Here is an 18,238-nt window from a genome sequence, read left to right as displayed (position 1 = left end):
CCGGTATCGATGCGGACTTAGAGTCCTGCGTTCACAGATGTAGTACATGCTCACAGTTAAGCAATGTACCCAGGGAGGCGCCGCTAAGTTTATGGTCTTGCCCTCCAAACCGTGGTCTAGGGTACACGTCGACTATGCAGGCCTGTTCTTGGCTAAAATTTTGCTTCTGGTTGTAGACACATACTCCAAGTGGATTGAATGTGAGATAATGTCGGCTAGCACGTCCGTTTCCACTACTGAAAGCCTGCGGGCCATGTTTGCCACTCACGGCTTACCCAATGTCCTGGCAAGCGACAACAGGCCATGTTTTACAAGTGCTGAGTTCAAAGAATTCATGACCCGTAACGGGATCAAACATGTCACATCTGCCCCGTTTAAACCAGCATCCAATGGTCAGGCAGAGAGAGCAGTGCAAACCATCAAGCAAGGCTTGAAGAGGGTAACTGAAGACTCACTGCAGACTCGCCTATCCCGAGTCCTGATTAGCTACCGCACGAGACCCCACTCGCTCATTGGGATCCCACCTGCTGAACTGCTCATGAATAGAGCACTTAAGACAAGGCTCTCGTTAGTTCACCCTGATCTACATGAACAGGTAGAGAGCAGGCGGTTTCAACAAAGTGCGTACTATGATAGCGCAAATATGTCACGCGAGATTGAAATCAATGACCTTATATTTGTATTAAATTATGGACAAGGTCCCAAGTGGCATCTGGGCACTGTTGTTGCCAAAGAGGGGAGCTGGGTCTTTCGGGTCAAACTTTCAAATGGACTCATTCAACGGAAACACTTGGACCAAATTAAACTCAGATTCACGACTATCCTGAGTAACCCACCTTGAACCCTATCTTTTTTTGATCCCCAACACATACACCAGTGGCAACCAGCACCATGGTTGACCTTGAAGCAGAACCCATCATCCACAACAGCCCTGCAGGGCCCAACACACCAGGTAGCCCAGCAAGGCCAGTTGCACAGCAGCCCAGTGAGGGCCCAACAAATGATTCAACAACGCCAGCTTTCACACCGAGATGATCAACCAGGGCAAGAAGGGCCCCAGATCGACTTACAATGTAAATAATTACACTGCTGACTTTGCGGGGGGAACGGAGGGGTGTTGTTATATATGTGAACTTGTATTTACTCTGTACAGCCACCAGAGGGTTCACCCCTGGTATCCCAATGGATCCCAGAATCCCTTGGGAGCACAGGTATTTAAGGAGGCCTCACAGGTTGGAGAGGCACTCTGGAGACCTGCAATAAAAGACGCTGAGCTTACAGTGTTCACTCTGACTTATTCTCCATACACAACAGTTAGACTTTCGCTTGTTGGAGAAGGTCATCACCTGGCACTTGTGTGGCGCGAATGTTACTTGCCACTTATCAGCCCAAGCCTGAATATTGTCCAGGTCTTGCTGCATGTAGGCATGGACTGCTCCATTTTCTAAGGGATTGCAAATGGAACTGAACACTGTGCAATCATCAGTGAACATCCCCACTTCTGACCTTATGATGGAGGGAAGGTCATTGATTAAGCAGATTAAGATGATTGGGTCTAGGACAGTACTTTGAGAAACTCCTGCATTGATGTCCTGGGGCTGTAATGATTGGCCTCCAACAACCACAACCATCTTCTTTTGTGCTAGGTATGACTTCAGCCAGTGGAGAATTTCCCCTGATTCCCATTGACTTCTATTTTACTCGGACTCCTTGATGCCACACTTGGTCAAATGCTGCTTTGATGTCAAGGACAGTCCCTCTCCCCTCATGCCTGGAATTCATCTCTTTTGTCCAGGTTTGATCCAAGACTGTAATGAGGGTCTGGAGTCGAGAGGTCTTGGCGGAACCCAAACTGAGCTTCGGTGAGCAGGTTATTGGTGAGTAAGTGCCACTTGATAGCATTGTTGACGACACCTTCCATCAATTTGCTGATAATTGAGAGTAGACTGATGGTGCGGTAATTGGCTGGATTGGATTTGTCCTGCTAGAGGCACGGCTTATTCTGGAACACAAGTCTTCAGCACAACAGCCGGGATGTTGTTGGGGCTCATAACTTTTGTTGTATCCAGTTCACTCAGCTATTTCTTGATCTCATGTGGAGTGAATTGAATTGGCTGAAGATTGGCTTCTGTGATGGTGGAAAGCTCAGGAGGAGGCACTTCTGGCTGAAGATGGTTGCAAATACTTCAGCCTTGTCATTTGCAATTGCGTGCTGGTCTCCGCCATCATTGAGGATGAGGATATACATGGATTGTCCACAACCATTCATGACTGGATGTGACAGGACTGAAGAGCTTTGATCTGATCCATTGATTGTGGGATCGCTTAGCTCTGTTTATAGCATGCTGCTTCCACTGCCTAGCATGCGTGTAGTCCTGTGTTGCAGCTTCCCAAGGTTGGTACCTGAATATGAGAGAGCCTCAATTGCATCTTGTCTGATTATGCAGCCAAAGGCTGTCAGGTCTGTTATACTTGTACCTGTACAAAGGCAAAATATTGTGGATACTTGAAAAATACTGCAGATGCTGGATGACGAAAGGTCAGCAACCTGAAACGTAAGAATAAAATGTTTAGCAATAAAATTGATTCGGTATATATATATATATATAAATGTTAAAAGTGAAGATTATACAAAAAGACAAATTTGAACAGACAAAATGAATACCTTCCCCATGTTCACGTCTCCTGATTGGACAGAGCACAAGTTACAAAGGAAGCATGGCTTTGAAACTCACCAAGCTTGAAAAGATGTTAATTGGAAAGCCATTAACCGAATCAAGGAATGGCACCAGCCATCCAGATTGACACATGTATGAGGAGAAGCCAATCGGGAACGGCCCTGAAACCAATACCCAACCCTGAGCTTTCTGAGAAACTATGGCCTTAAGAGATATAAAAACTCAAGCCAAAGATTGTTCTGTCACTTCTCCTTAGCACATGGCAAAAACAGGACCTCCCTCTACAGACAAAGAAGCAGGCCGTATGCTTTGCCAGAGAAAAGTAAAGTATACCATTTTTATTGTAACATCATTGTATCTGTTGTAACTAAGTAAATCCGTAGGATAGCTGAGGACTACTGTTTCTCTGATAGATGTGCATGTGTGTGTTTAATAAACTATTCCAAATTGTTTTAAAATAATTGGTCTTGCTGTCAATTTAATGCCAGAGATTTAGAAATCTTACACTCTGTTATTCTCTCCACAGATGCTGCCTGACTTGCTGAGGATTTCCAGCATGTTTTGTTCATATACTAATTACCAGTATGGGCAGCAAAGCACTGGAGAAAATAATGTTAAGTTTGAGGCAGATAAAGACAAGACTGATGAAGGTTGTTATTACTAGAATGGAACAACTCTGTGTTGGAGAAACTAGTTAAATCGATGCGCATTACACTTTGAGGGTCTGCTTCTCTATCAGAGGTGCCGTCACACAGATGTGATGTTAAACCAAGGCCACAGCTGCCCTCTTTATTTGATGAAGAGCAGGGGAGTTCTCCCAGTGTCCTGGTCAATATTTATTCCTCAAACATTAGCAGCAAAAACAAATCCTCTGGTTATTTATCTCATTGCTGTTTGTGGGGTCTTGTTGTATGCGGGATCTTGCTGTATACAAGTTTACTTACATGTTTATTTACATGACAACAACAGTGGCTACACTTCATATTGATTGTGAAATGCTTTGGAACTTGTGAAGGCACTATATAAATTCAAGTTCTTTCACCTTTCCTTGAACAACTGGGATAAAGTACATGATGAAACCATAGAGTTGTACATCATGAATCTCTACAGATTAGTTGGAACATGTAACAATTGGGCAATAGAAGAAAGCCTAATATAATAAGAACATAAGAAATAGGAGCAGGATAGGACATTTGGCACCTCAAGTTGTTCCGCCATTCAATAAGATCATGGCTGATCTAATCATGGACTCAGCTCCACTTCCCTATCTGCTCCCCATAACCCTTTATTCCCTTATCGCTCAAAAATCTGTCTATCTCTGCCTTAAATATATTCAATGACCCAGCCTCCACAGCTCTCTAGGGCAGAGAATTCCATAGATTTATAACCCTCTGAGAGAAGAAATGTCTCCTCATCTCAGTTTTAAATGGGCAGCCCCTTATTCTAAGACAATGTCCCCTAGTTCTCGTTTCCCCTATGAGTGGAAATATCCTCTCTGCATCCACCTGGTCGAGCCCCCTCATTATCTTATCTGTTTCAATAAGACCACCTCTCATTCTTCTGAACTCCAATGTGTATAGGCCCAACCTACTCAGCCTATCCTCATAAGTCAATCCCCTCATCTCCAGAATCAACTTGGTGAACCTTCTCTGAACAGCCTCCAATGCAAGTATATCCTTCCTTAGATACGCAGACCAAAACTGTATGCAGTACTCCAGGTGTACACCAATACCCTGTACACCAATAGTCTGTACAGTTGTAGCAGAACTTCTCTACTTTTATACTCTATCCCCCTTGCAATGAAGGCCAACATTCCATTTGCCTTCCTGATTACTTGCTGTACCTGCATACTAACATTTTGTGTTTCATGCACAAGGACCCCCAGGTCCCTCTGTACTGCAGCACTTTGCAATTTTTCTCCATTTAAATTATAATTTGCTTTTATGTTATTTTTGCCAAAGTGGATAACCTCACATTTTCCCACATTTTACACCATCTGCAAAATTTCTGCCCACTCACTGAGCCTGTCTATATCCTTTTGCAGATTTTTTGTGTCCTCCTCACAATATGCTTTCCCGCTCATCTTTGTTTCATCAGTAAACTTGGCTGCATTACACTCGGTCCCTTCATCCAAGTCATTAATATAGATTGTAAATAGTTGAGGACCCAGCACCGATCCCTACGGCACCCCACTACTTTGCCAGCCGGAAAATGATCCATTTATCCCGACATTCTGTTATCTGTTAGTTAGCCAATCTTCTATACATGCTAATATAATACCCCAGACCCCTTGAACATTTATCTTGTGCAGTAACCTCTTACGTGGCACCTTATCGAATGCCTTCTGGAAATCCAAATACACCACATCCACTGGTTCCCCCTTATGCATCCTACTTGTTACATCCTCAAAGAACTCCAGAAAATTTGTCAAACATGATTTCCCTTTCACAAAACCATGCTGGCTTTGCTTGATTGAATAATGCTTTTCGAAATGTCCCGCTACTGCTTCCTTAATAATGGACTCCAGCATTTTCCCACCGACAGATGTTAGGCTAACTGGTCCACAGTTTCCTGCTTTTTGTCTGCTTCCTTTTTTAAATAGGGGTGTTACATTTGCGGTTTTCCAATCCGCTGGGACCTCCCCAGAATCCAGGAATAATACAGAATATTTTTTTGCACATCGCACACTGATACTTGAAAGAATATCAAAACTTCGTTGATTGAAAGCTTGCAGTGCCAAATGTAAAACTGTTGAATTAACAACAAAGTAACTGAAAGAAAACAATTCTCAGAAAGAGCTTTTAATATTTTTCATGAAGAAAATGACTTCAGATATGAAGCCAAAGAAATTTTGGAAAGCTTTTTAAATCGACCATAAATGTAATGGAAAACATAATAATCAGGCCGGAAAAAAGGAGAGCTATCCTGCTAGGGTTTCGAAATCTAATGTTAAAAATTTGATTAGGTCCTAAAACTACCGGCATAACAGGGGTGAATTTCGCAGCCATAATACATGTGGAGAGTGGAATCCTTTCTCAGCCAAGTATCCAAGGTCCAGAAATTAAACCAAAGGCAACAATGCCTATATCCTGTAGATGGAGCTACTTGCAACTCAGGTGAAGGTTGTATTTTATTGCTTATATCATCATCATCATCATCATAGGCAGTCTCTCGGAATCGAGGAAGACTTGCTTCCACTCTTAAAATGAGTCCTGAGGTGGCTGAACAGTCCGATACGAGAACCACAGTCCATGCAACAGGTAGGACAGACATTCTTTGAGGGAAGGGGTGGGACAGGTTTGCCGCATGTCTTTACATTGCCTGCGCTTGTTTTCTGCATGCACTCGACGATGAGACTCGAGGCGCTCAGCGCCCTCCCGGATGCACTTCCTCAACTCAGGGCGGTCTTTGGCCAGGGATTCCAGGTATCGGTGGGGATGTTGCACTTTATCAGGGAAGCTTTGAGGGTATCTTTGTAATGTTTCCTCTGTCCACCCTTGGCTCATTTGCCATGAAGGAGTTCCAAGTAGAGCGCTTGTTTTGGGAGTCTCGTTTCTGGCATGCGGACAATGTGGCCTGCCAGCGGAGCTGATCAAGTGTGGTCAGTGCTTCAATGCTGGGGACATTGGCCTGGTCGAAGACGCTAATGGTGGTGCGTCTGTCCTCCCAGGGGATTTGTAGAATTTTGCGGAGGCATCGTTGATGGTATTTCTCCAGTACCTTGACGTGTCTATTGTACATGGTCCAAGCCTCTGAGCCACACAGGAGGGTGGGTATTACTACAGCCTGTAGACCATGAGCTTGGTGGTAGATTTGAGGGCCTGGTCTTCGAACACTCTTTTCCTCAGGCAGCAGAGGGCTGCACTAGCGCACTGGAGGTGTTGTTGAATCTCCTCATCAATGTCTGCTTTTGTTGATAAGAGGCTCCTGAGGAATGGGAAATAGTCCATGTTGTCCAGGGCCGCGCTGTGGATCTTGATGCCTGGGGACTAGCGCTGTGCGGTGAGGACAAGCTGATGAAGGACCTTTGTCTTATGGATGTTTAGCATAAGGCCCATGCTTTCGTATGCCTCAGTAAATACGTCGACTATGTCCTGGAGTTCAGCCTCTGAATGTGCGCAGACGCAGGCATTGTCCGGATACTGTAGCTCAATGACAGAGGTTGGGGTGGTCTTGGACCCGGCCTGGAGGCGGCGAAGGTTAAACAGCTTCCCACTGGTTCTGTAGTTTAGTTCCACTCCAGCGGGGAGCTTGTTGACTGTGAGGTGGAGCATGGAGGCGAGGAAGATTGAGAAGAGTGTTGGAGCAATGACGCAGCCCTGTTTGACCCCGGTCTGGAAGTGGATTGGGTGTGCAATGGATCCGTTGGTAAGGATCACGGCCTGCATGTCGTCGTGAAGCAGGCGAAGGTTGTTGACGAACTTTTGGGTGCATCTGAAACGGATGAGGACGCTCCATAGACCCTCATGCTTGTCAGTGTCAAAGGCCTTTGTAAAGTCGAAGAAGGCCATGTATAAGGGCTGGTGCTGTTCCCTGCATTTTTCCTGCAGCTGTTGCGCTGCAAAGATCATGTCTGTTGTGCCCCGTAGGGGACGCAATCCGCACTGTGACTCCGGGAGGAGCTCCTCGGCCACAGGGAGAAGACTGTTGAGGAGGACTCTAGCGACAACTATCCCAGTGGCTTATAGCAGGGAGATTCCTCTGAAGTTGCCACCCTTTTTTAAAGATGGTCACGATCACTGCATCTCTGAGATCTCCCGGCATGCTCTCCTCCCTCCAGATGAGAGAGATGAGGTCATGTATCCATGCCAACAGCGCCTCTCCGCCATACTTTAGCGCGTCAGCAGGGATTCCATCTGCTCCCGTAGCCGCCTTGTTCTTGAGCTGTCTTATGGCTTTTCCTACCTCATGCAACGTTGAGGTTTCACTGAGGTGGTGGTGGGTCACATGCTGTGGGATGGAGTCGAGAACACTTGAGTCAAATGCAGAGTTTCGATTGAGGAGATCTTCGAAGTGTTCCTTCCAGCGGGCCGTGACTGCCTCGGTGTCCTTGATAAGTGTTTCTCCATTCTTGGCCAGCAATGGGGTGGGGCCTTGGGAGTTTAGTTATTAGGTGGCCTTGAATGCGATGAAGAATCCTCGCACATCATGGTTGTCGGCCAGCTGCTGTATCTCCTGTGCTTTCTTTATCCACCACCTGTTCTTTAATCCCGGGTTTTTTGTTGGACCTCAGCCTTGAGCCGCCTGTAATGTTGCTTTGTTGCTCCCGATTTGGGTTGTTGCTTGAGGCTCAGAAATGCTCTGAGCTTGTGATGTATTAGTTCTTGGATCTTCTGATCATTTTCATCAAAACAGTCCTGGTGTTTTCTCATTGAGTGACCAAGTGTCTCTTCGCAGGCACTGGTTATAGAGGCCTGGAGGGCAGACCAAGCACTGTGGGCATTCAGCATCTCGGGGTCATCAAGGCCCGCCAGGTTAGCTGTATAGGGCTCTCTTAGCTGGGTCTTTAAGTGCTCCGGCATTGACTTTTTTGTGGCACTGCTTCTGCTGTCCCCTCCACTTTGGGGCTATGTTAATGTCGATGATGGATCGGATTAGGCGGTGGTCCGTCCAACAGTCGTCAGCTCCTGTCATGGCACGGGTGATGTGCACATCCTTGTGATCCCTGGCTCAAACAATGACATAGTCAAGCAGGTGCCAGTGTTTGGAACGAGGGTTGTGCCACGATGTTTTGTATTTGTCCCCCTGGTGGAACAGGGTGTTGGTGATGAGAAATTCATGTTCTAGACATTTTGTCAGGAGTAGGGTACCACTGGAGTTGGCTTTCCCTACCCTCTCTCTGCCAGTCACGCCTCCCCAGAGGGCTGTGTCTTTGTCGGCCCTGACATTGACGTCACCTAGGATGATCACTTTGTCGCCCATGAGGACGCGGGACAGCGATGTTTCGAGGTTGGACGAAAAACCCTCTTTGGTCTCATCCGTTGCATTGAGGGTTGGGCCTACGCACTGATGACCATGGCACATTGATTCCGGGATAGGGTGAGTCGATGAGTCATGAGGCGTTCGTTAACCCCACAGGCGGAGTCTTTGAGGCGGTCGACCAGCTCATTTTTGATGGTGAAGCTGACTCCGTGAGGGCGGCATTTTTCCTCTGGTTTCCCTTTCCAGAAAAAGGTGTAACCTCCACCTTGTTCCTTGAGCTGGCCTTCCCCTGCCCGCCGGGTCTCGCTTAGGGCGATGATGTCGATGTCAAAGCTTCTAATTCCCGGGCAACTACGGCGGTGCGGCGTTCCGGCCTGTCGCTGTTGGAGTTGTCCATGAAGGTCCTGATGTTCCAGGTCCCGAGCTTCATAGAGTGGAAGATGCCTGTGCGTGAGTTCTTTTAACATGAGGTGGCCGCTGCACACTGGCCACCACACGAGCTTAGCTTGTCCAGTGGCAAGGGGATCGCAGACGACTGGAGACCAGGCACTGCTGTATGAGCCTAATTGCCTTCAGCAAGATGTAGTCCGCAATCTCGGTGCCGAGTAGCGCTCTTGATGATAGCTGGCCCGAGTTGGGGGCAGGCATTAGGAAGGTCAGTTGTCCGCTGGAGTTCCGAGCGGGAGGTCAGCAAAGAGTGGGAGGGTGAAAGAGTCATAGCCGTGATGCTCACCAGTCGAAGAGGCCAGGTCACCAGTGGGGAAGGAGAGGTCCAGCCGTCAACGAGGAGAGGGATGTAGGCCCGTCGCTGGAGACATGTAGGCCCGATTCCGCTGGAGGGATGTATTAGTGCCGCTGGAGGCGGGGGTCATGTCCAATTGCTTATATCAGTTGGATTACTCGAAGGCCAATATGCAAACAAATGAAATGACAACTTGTTCAAACATTAAGGAAATCAGATTACATCTAAACTTTGGAGCTACCCAGAAAGGAATACTACAGGCTTCACTACTCATGGTCAACAAAACAGAATTGAAGTCATTGGAGAAAAGGAAAATACGTGTTTGAAAACCCTAAGAAAATAAGAAGTATAGCATTATGTGACAAATAATGCCAAGTGAATGTTGACCAGTTCTAGATGCAAGAGGTCATTCATCATATGCAACTGTGTCTGTTGTTGTTTCCTGTAACAGCAAAATCTTACAATGGGATGCCTAGTTTGGCTGTCCTTTCGATGGCCTCCTGAGATGCCGAGTGGAGAAATGAGGTGTCTCCTACAACAGATCTTAGTGGGCAGGTTGATGTGATCTGGGACTCATGGCCACAGTTGCACTTCGGGTCGTCCCTCGTCACCTGCGGATTCGGTTGAGCGCTGTCCACTGTCTTCGAGGGAGCTGATGACAACCTACACTTGGGTCTCCCTGTGTGTGCTAGTTCACTGAGAACTTGCCAGCTAATGTCGTCAAGAAGACGATCGAACGCCCGAAAGTTGCCTCCCAGTCTGAAAGCCACGAGAGCATCGAACTGTGTCTGTGAATCATAAGAATATTGGGCTCAATTTTCCCCAGTATTTGCGCTGTTTTTTTTGGAGCAGGCTGCTCTTTCTGGCCTAACTTAAAAATCCTCTGGTTCCCCAATCAATTTGCACCAGTGTAACTCAGTTAGTTACAAATTTTTTCAGTCAGTTTTTTTTTCAGCCAAAGGGGGCGTAACCAGCCACCTATGCCATTTCTGGCCATTTAGGGAAATTTGGCCAGCTAAGAGTTACTCCAGTTCTGATTAGGCCCGCGTATGTGGCCTGTCCTGAAAAACCTTCCCTAGAGTTAAGGAAATCGGCGCATGTCCAGACACACTGAAAGAATTGAAAAACACATCGTAGCAATTTACCTCCGACCCCGCCTGAAGGCTGTCTGGTCCCATTCTCGGCCCTCAGTGCCCACACACAGTCCGGTCGAGAGAGAGAGAGAGTCACAGAGGGAGGGAGGGAGAGAGGGAGAGGGAGAGAGAGAGACCTGAACCGGCGATCGAGAAGACCGGACAGCCTTCGGGCGGGGTTGGAGGTAAGGTGAGGCTATGTATTTTTCAATTCTTTTAATGTGTTGCGAGGTGGCTTCACTTTGCAGCCTCAGCTCGCATTGTGTCCCTGGTTACCATGGCAGCCCAATCTTTTTGACGCAGATCAAGATCGGGTTAGGTCACTTCAAAATGAAGAGATCCAATGGGGGAAACTTACAACACTTTTTTGTTGGCGTACTTGGGCCAAAAAAAAATCGGGCGTAACTCTTCAAGTACGCAAAAAAAATGCTTTGGGGAAAATTGAGCCCATTATTTTTTTTAAGATAGTTGTTTCAGTAAAACTTACAAAACAAGATATAATTGCCAAATACTAGGATATCTTCAATGTTAATGAGAAGTTAGAAAGCCCCATACAGGTTCAAGTTAATTTTATACTACTTGGTTGCCAGCTGCAAAACAATCTCAACCTTCAAACGAACTTTCCAAAAAGCGCATTAATTAACTTCTTGATAGGACAGTTCTCCCCCTCACTGGGTCTCTTCAGTGGTGATGTTAATGAAAGAGAATGATGTGATTTTCCTGTGAATCAATCCAAAATCACTGAATCAAGCCTTCAAGCATAATCGCTACCCACTTTGAACCATCAATTGTGTTCTCCCTGAACTAGTGAAAACAGAACTATTAACTGTTGTTGAATAGTACTATTCACTGTTGATAACACTCATGATATCTGACTAGTGCACTTATTATGTCATGACCTCGTCTGGTTTGTATTCAATTGGTTTGGTTATATAGTACAGCATTTTATTGGCTTTGTTAATTACTATTCCGCTTTTGCTGAACATACTGATCATTGAGTCTAATAAGACCCCAAGGTCTCTCTTAACTTCATCCGTTGCTATTTTAACACCATTCATGGGGTACGTTTGTCACCTAATTTTCTTTCCAATATTGATATTGGTTCCAAAAATCTGCTGCTCTGGGATACTCCCATTTGGAACTTCAACGCTGAGTCCACTGGAAAGGCCAAAAACTTGGCCAGTTGAAGTCTGTGTTGGTTTGTAACTGTCTAAGTTTAATAACAAGTGCAACAGTTATAACAAGATTGGCAAAGGAATTTGTAAATCTCAAGGGAGGGGAAGAGAATGTTTTCCTGAAGATGGGATTAAGACATATTGTTGAGGCATAGTACAGAAGAATCATAGAAATTTACAGCACGATGTGAGACCATTTTGGCCCACGCCAGCAGACATGGAGCTATCCAGCCTAATCCCACTTTCCACTTCTTGGTCCGTAGCCCTGTAGGTTACGGCACTTCAAGTGCACATCCAAGTACTTTTTAAATGTGGTGAGGGTTTCTACCTCTACCAGCCTTTCAGGCACTGAGTTCCAGACCCCCACCACCTTCTGGGTGAGAAAATGTCCCCTCAAATCCCCTATAAACCTACCAATTACTTTTAATCTATGCCCCCTGGTTGTTGACCCCTCTGCTAATGGAAATAGGTCCATCCTATCTGTTCTATCTAGGCCCCTCATAATTTTATACACCTCAATAAAGTCTCCCCTCAGCTTCCTCTGTTCCAAAGAAAACAACCCCAGCCTATCCAATCTTTCCTCAGAGCTAAAATTCTCCAGTCCAGGCAACATCCTCGTAAATCACCTCTGTACCTACCTAGTACTCTAGCTGTGGCCTAACTATTGATTTACAAAGTTCAAGCATAACCTCCCTGCGCTTGTATTCTATGCCTCAGCTAACAAAGGCAAGTATTCCATATGACTTCTTCAACACTTTATCTACCTGGCCTGCTACCTTCAGAGATCTATGGACATGCACTCCAAGGTCCCTTTGTTCCTCTACACTTCTCAGTATCCTACCATTCACTTGCCTTGTTAGCCCTCCCCAAATGCATTACCTCACACTTATCTGGATTGAATTCCATTTGCCACTGTTCTGCCCACCTGACCAGTTCATTGATATCTTACTGCAGTCTACAGCTTTCTTCTTAATTATCAACCACACAGCCAATTTTTGTATTGTATGCAAACTTCTTAATCATAATCCCTACATTTAAGTCTAAATCGTTGATATATACAACAAAAAGCAAGGGACCTTATTCCTGAACCCCAGGAACCCCACTGGAAACAGCCTTCCAGTGACAAAGACACCCATCAACCATTATCCTTTGTTTCCTGCCTCTGAGCCAGTTTTGGATCCAACTTGCCACTTTGCCTTGGATCCCATGGGCTTTTACTTTCATGACCAGTCTGCCTTGTGGTACTTTATCAAAAGCCTTGCTAAAATCCATATACACTACATCAAACACACTACCCTCATCGACCCTCTTTGTTACTCCTTGAAAAATTCAATCAAGTTAGTCAGACATGACTCACCCTGAACTTGGGAATTTCATTCACTTTGCTTCCAATTTCCACCCCTCCCTCACCTTCACATGATCCATCTTCGACTCTTCCCTTCCCTTCTTCGACTTCTCTCTCTCCATTTCTGGGGATAGGCTTTCGACCAGTATCCACTATAAGCCCACTGACTCCAACAGCTACCTGGACTACACTTCCTCCCACCCCGCATCCTGTAAGGACTCCATTCCATTCTCCCAGTTTCTCCGTCTCCATCGTATCTATTCTGACGATGCCACCTTTTACACTAGTGCCTCTGACATGTCTTCCATTTTCCTCAACTGAGGATTCCCCTCCGCCGTAGTTAACATGGCCTTCGACTGTGTCCTTTCTATTTCCCACAACTCGACTCTCACCCCTTCTCTTCCCTCTCAGAACCACGATCAGCCTCCATGTTTAACCGATCATCCTCTGTCATTTCCATCACCTCCAGCGTGATCCCACCACCAATCACTTCGTCCCCTCCCCTCCCCTCTCAGCATTCTGAAGGGACTGTTCCCTCCGCGACACTCTGGTCCATTTCGCAGTCACCTCCAACATCCCTTCTCCTTCCCATGGCACCTTCCCCTGCAAGAGCAGGAGATGAAACACCTGCCCTTTTACCTCCTCCCTTCCCACCAGGGCCCCAAATACTTCTTCCAAGTGAAACAGCGATTTACTTCTACTTCTTTCAATTTAGTATACTGTATTCGCTGCTCACAATGTGGTCTCCTCTACATTGGGGAGACCAAGCGTGGATTAGGTGACCGCTTTGCTGAACACCTCTATTCAGTCCGTAAGTTTGACCTTGAGCACCTGGTCGCCTGTCACTTTAATTCTCCACTCCACTCTCACTCTGATATCTCTGTCCTCGGACTCCTGCACTGTTCCAATGAAGCCCAACGCAAGCTCGAGGAACAGCACCTCATCTTTTGTTTAGGCACTTTACAGCCTTCTGAACTCAGCATCGAGTTCAACAATTTCAGAGCATAACCTCTGACCAACTTTGACTCCCTTCCCCCCCACCACACCCACCCACCCTCCCCTCCCCCCGCCCCCCGCAGCCCACCTCCAACTTATGTTTTTTTATTTTTTTTCTCTTTGTCTGTAATGGCAGCTAGTCATTACTCTGCCATTCACACCCTGTTCAGATTAACCTTTTTCTAACTTCTGTCATTACCATTTCAATTCGGCCCATCATCCGTTTTGTCTCTCTAATCTCTCCTGCCTTCCAGCCTATCACTGACCTTCCCTTTTGTTCTTTCTTTCCCTCCCCATTTCAGTGCTTAAGAATGTGCTCCTTTCGAACATGCTGCCGTTCTAATGAAGGGTCGTCGATTAGAAACGTTAACTTTGTTTTTCTCTCCATAGATGCTGCCTGACCCGCTGAGATTTCCAGCATTCTCTGTTTTTATTTCAGATTCCAGCATCCGCAGTATTTTGCTTTTGTATTGTTTTTATAGTCAGACATGACCTTCTCTTAACAAATCCATGCTGACTGTCTTTGATTAATCCGTGTCTTTATAAATGAAGATTTATCCTGTCACTCAGAATTTTCTCCAATAATTAATTTTCCCACCACCGAGGTTAGGCTGACTGGCCTGTAGTTACTCGGTCTATCCCTTTCTCCCTTGTTAAAGAAATATACAATGTTAGCAGTCCTCCAGTCCTCTGGCACCACACCTGTAGCCAGTGAGGATTGGAAAATAATGGTCAGAGCCTCTGCTATTTCCTCTTTTGCTTCTCTTAACAGCCTGGGCCTAGGGATTTTTCCACTTTCAAAACTGCTAAACCCTTTAATACTTCCTCTTTCACTATGTTTATTTCATCTAATATTTGTCACTCCTCCTCCCTGATTGCATTGTCTGCATCATCCCTCTCTTCTGTGAAAACAGACGCAAAGTCTTCATTAAGAACCCATACCCACATCTTCCGCCTCCACACACAGATTACCTTTATGGTCTTTAATATGCCCTACCCTTTCTTTAGCTATCCTCTAGCTCTTAATGTATTTCTAAAATATTTTTGGGTTTTCCTTGATTTTACTTGCCAAAATGTTTTAATGCTCTCTCTTTGCTTTCTTAATGTACTTTTTAATTTCACCCCTGCACTTCCTATACTCCTCCAGGCCTTCTGCAGTATTGAGCCCTCGGTACCTGTCAAAAGCCTCCCTTTTTAAAAATGTATCCTACCCTGTATGCCCCTTGACATCCAGGGGGCTCTAGATTTGTTCGGCCCGCCCTTTTTCTTTACTTTGAATCTGGTTCTATTACGTGCGACCTTGAAATGCCTGTTGCAGGCAATTGATGCCAGAAAAAGAAAGTGTTCCATTTCTCTGTACTGTTTTTTTCTCATCTTGTCTAAAACAGTAAATTCAGAAAATAAAATGAAGGAGCCAGAATAATACCAACACATTCTGGCATGCAATAGTGGATTATTAGTTTGTACCTGTGAGTCCCTGCACAATACAATTGCAGCTTTGGCTCATCCATTTCAAAGGAAGAGTTAAGCAAAGGCTAGCATTTTTCTACTTAGAAAGCAGAATTGGAGAGCACCAGAAATCAATATTAAGTGCCTGAATTGCATTGATTGCCATAATGATTATTTTACACAACATACATCAGAAGGAGAGAGATCTGACTATAACGCAAGAAAGGCTGTTAAGGAAAAGGAATCTTTTAAAAATTATTCATTGTGTTTTAGCAGAATGTTGTGCCTTCTTAGTGAAAATAGTTCTGCTATTTGAATGCATGATATTGTTTACCATTGGAGAGGAGCCGATATATTCCCCTCTTCATAATATTTTCTTCAATTCATTTTTCTTCTTGTTAATTGGTCCTTCGTCTTACCAGAAGATTCATGAAGAGTGAGTGAGTGGCAACTTGCTTTCAGGCCTTCATCGATGCTGCCCTGAACCATCTCTGATAGGCAGTCCCTCGAAATCGAGGAAGACTTGCTTCCACTCTAAAAGTGAGTTCTCAGGTGACTGAACAGTCCAATATGGGAATTACAGTCTCTGTCACAGGTGGGACAGACAGTCATTAAAGGAAAGGGTGGGTGGGGAGTCTGGCCCTGAACCAACCGATAGATGATGCTACAGATAAGCCAAGTGATATCTCTGCCATTGATTTCACCAGTAGTTGGAAATCTGTAGTCGGAACGTTTACTGAAGCACTGCAGTAATGAAAAGTCGTGGAAAGGTTCTGTTCTTTTTATCTGTTTCACTTCAAATAAGATGCACTGTACACATAATGGACTGAATATTGGGCTGGCTGCATTCTTTTCCTCTACACTCCAGCTGAGTTAAAGAGGAAAATCTGCCTCATGTCCCATAATACCTCCGCAAGATCCTGCAAATCCCCTGGGAGGACAGACGCACTAACATTAGCGTCCTCGACCAGGCCAACATCCCCAGCATTGAAGCACTGACCACATTTGACCAGCTCCCTTGGGCGGGCCACGTTGTTCGCATGCACGACACGAGGCTCCCAAAGCATGCGCTCTACTCGGAACTCCTACACGGCAAGCGAGCCCATGGTGAGTAGAGGGAACGTTTCAAGGACACCCTCAAAGCCTCCCTGATAAAATGCAACATCCCCATCGACACCTGGGAGTCCCTGGTCAAAGATCACCCTAAGTGGAGGAAGAGCATCTGGGAGGGTGCTGAGCACCTCGAGTCTCATCGCCGAGAGCATGCAGAAAACAAGCGCAGGCAGCGGAAGGAGCGTGCGGCAAACCAGACTCCCCACCCACCCTTTTCTCCAATGACTGTCTGTCCCACCTGTGACAGAGACTGTAATTCCCGTATTGGACTGTTCATTCACCTGAGGACTCACTTTTAGAGTGGAAGCAAGTCTTCTTCAATTATGATGACGATGAATACACTAATAGTATTAATAGTATTTTAACCTCAGTTTGCATTTGGAACGATTTAAATTGCAGTGGAAACTGAATGTAATAGGATGGGGCCGAGAGAATAAGATGCTGTAAGAAGAACATTGCAGAAGAAAGTAACAACTTTAGTATTAATATAATTTCACCCGCAATTGCAAGGAAGATTCGATTTAGTAAATGTCAACTAGAATTCCTCTTTACTGATGTAATGCTTCGGAGGTATCTGGAAGGTGTTGCAAACATGAAAGGTCAGACTGTACATTGGTTGCCTTGATTTGCACGGCCTCGGCATAACTAATATGAACCTCAAATTCTAAATCATTTTTTTGAAATCTAGAGTCAGCAGCCATTTCCTTCTCCAGGGCTTCGAATGGCGTCTCCTGCTAGTAAATGTCTTGGGAACACCGGGGGTAGGGGAAGGGGAAGGGGCAGGGGCAGGGGCAGGGGCAATGGCAACAATCGATGGGGGGCGGGGGGGAGGTTAAAATTAGAGGGTAAAGATGTTGCAACTAAAGGATGTTAGGTACAGGGTTATTCTATTGTTGTTGTTGTTTTGCTGTTATTTAAGTAAAGTTTACATTTCAAAAGTTTTAACATTCGAAATTGTTATTCAAGTTACTAAATTAACGTTAATAAAGTTTCATTAATGTACAACTGTACAAATGTTTAATAAATTTCAAGTTTTTTTCACCTCCTGATCATCCTTCTCCCCTCTCTCCTGAGGTGCTCCTGTAATCCCCATTGGCAAATCCTGTCCCCTCATGGTGGCTAAGTTGTGTAGCATGCAGCCACGACATTAAACTCAGTGACCTGCTGAGGGGAGTATTGCAGGCTGCCTCCAGAGTGTTCCAGGCATCGGAAGCACTGTTTCAGCACTCCAATTGTCTATTCGACGATGTTGTGTGTGGCTAAATGGCTCTCATTATAGCGATGCTCGGCTTCTCTCTGAGGGTTCCCCAGTGGGATCATGAGCCAGGTGGCGAGGCCGTAACCTTTGTCGCCGAGCATCCAGCTCTGGCCTTGTGACTGACGCTCAAACAACTGTGAGACAGTGTTCTCATGCAAGATGAAAGCATCATGGCTGCCCCCTGGAAATTGTGCATTTTCTGCCATGATACGTTGAGTATGGTCGCAGACGATCTGTACGTTCAGCGAGTGCAATCCCTTTCAGTTTCGGTAAACCTCTGGATCCTCAAAAGGTGCTCGCAGGGCGATGTGCGTACAGTCAATGGCAGCCTGTACCTTCGGGAAGCCACCAATTCATGCAAAGCCTAGAGCCCTCTCATTCTGAGCCTTCCTGGGCATTGGTTAAGTATATGAAGTCCTTCCTGCGT

Source organism: Pristiophorus japonicus, chromosome 10, assembly GCF_044704955.1.
Source record: "Pristiophorus japonicus isolate sPriJap1 chromosome 10, sPriJap1.hap1, whole genome shotgun sequence".
Classification (NCBI taxonomy): domain Eukaryota; kingdom Metazoa; phylum Chordata; class Chondrichthyes; family Pristiophoridae; genus Pristiophorus; species Pristiophorus japonicus.
This window is presented reverse-complemented; position numbering follows the sequence as displayed.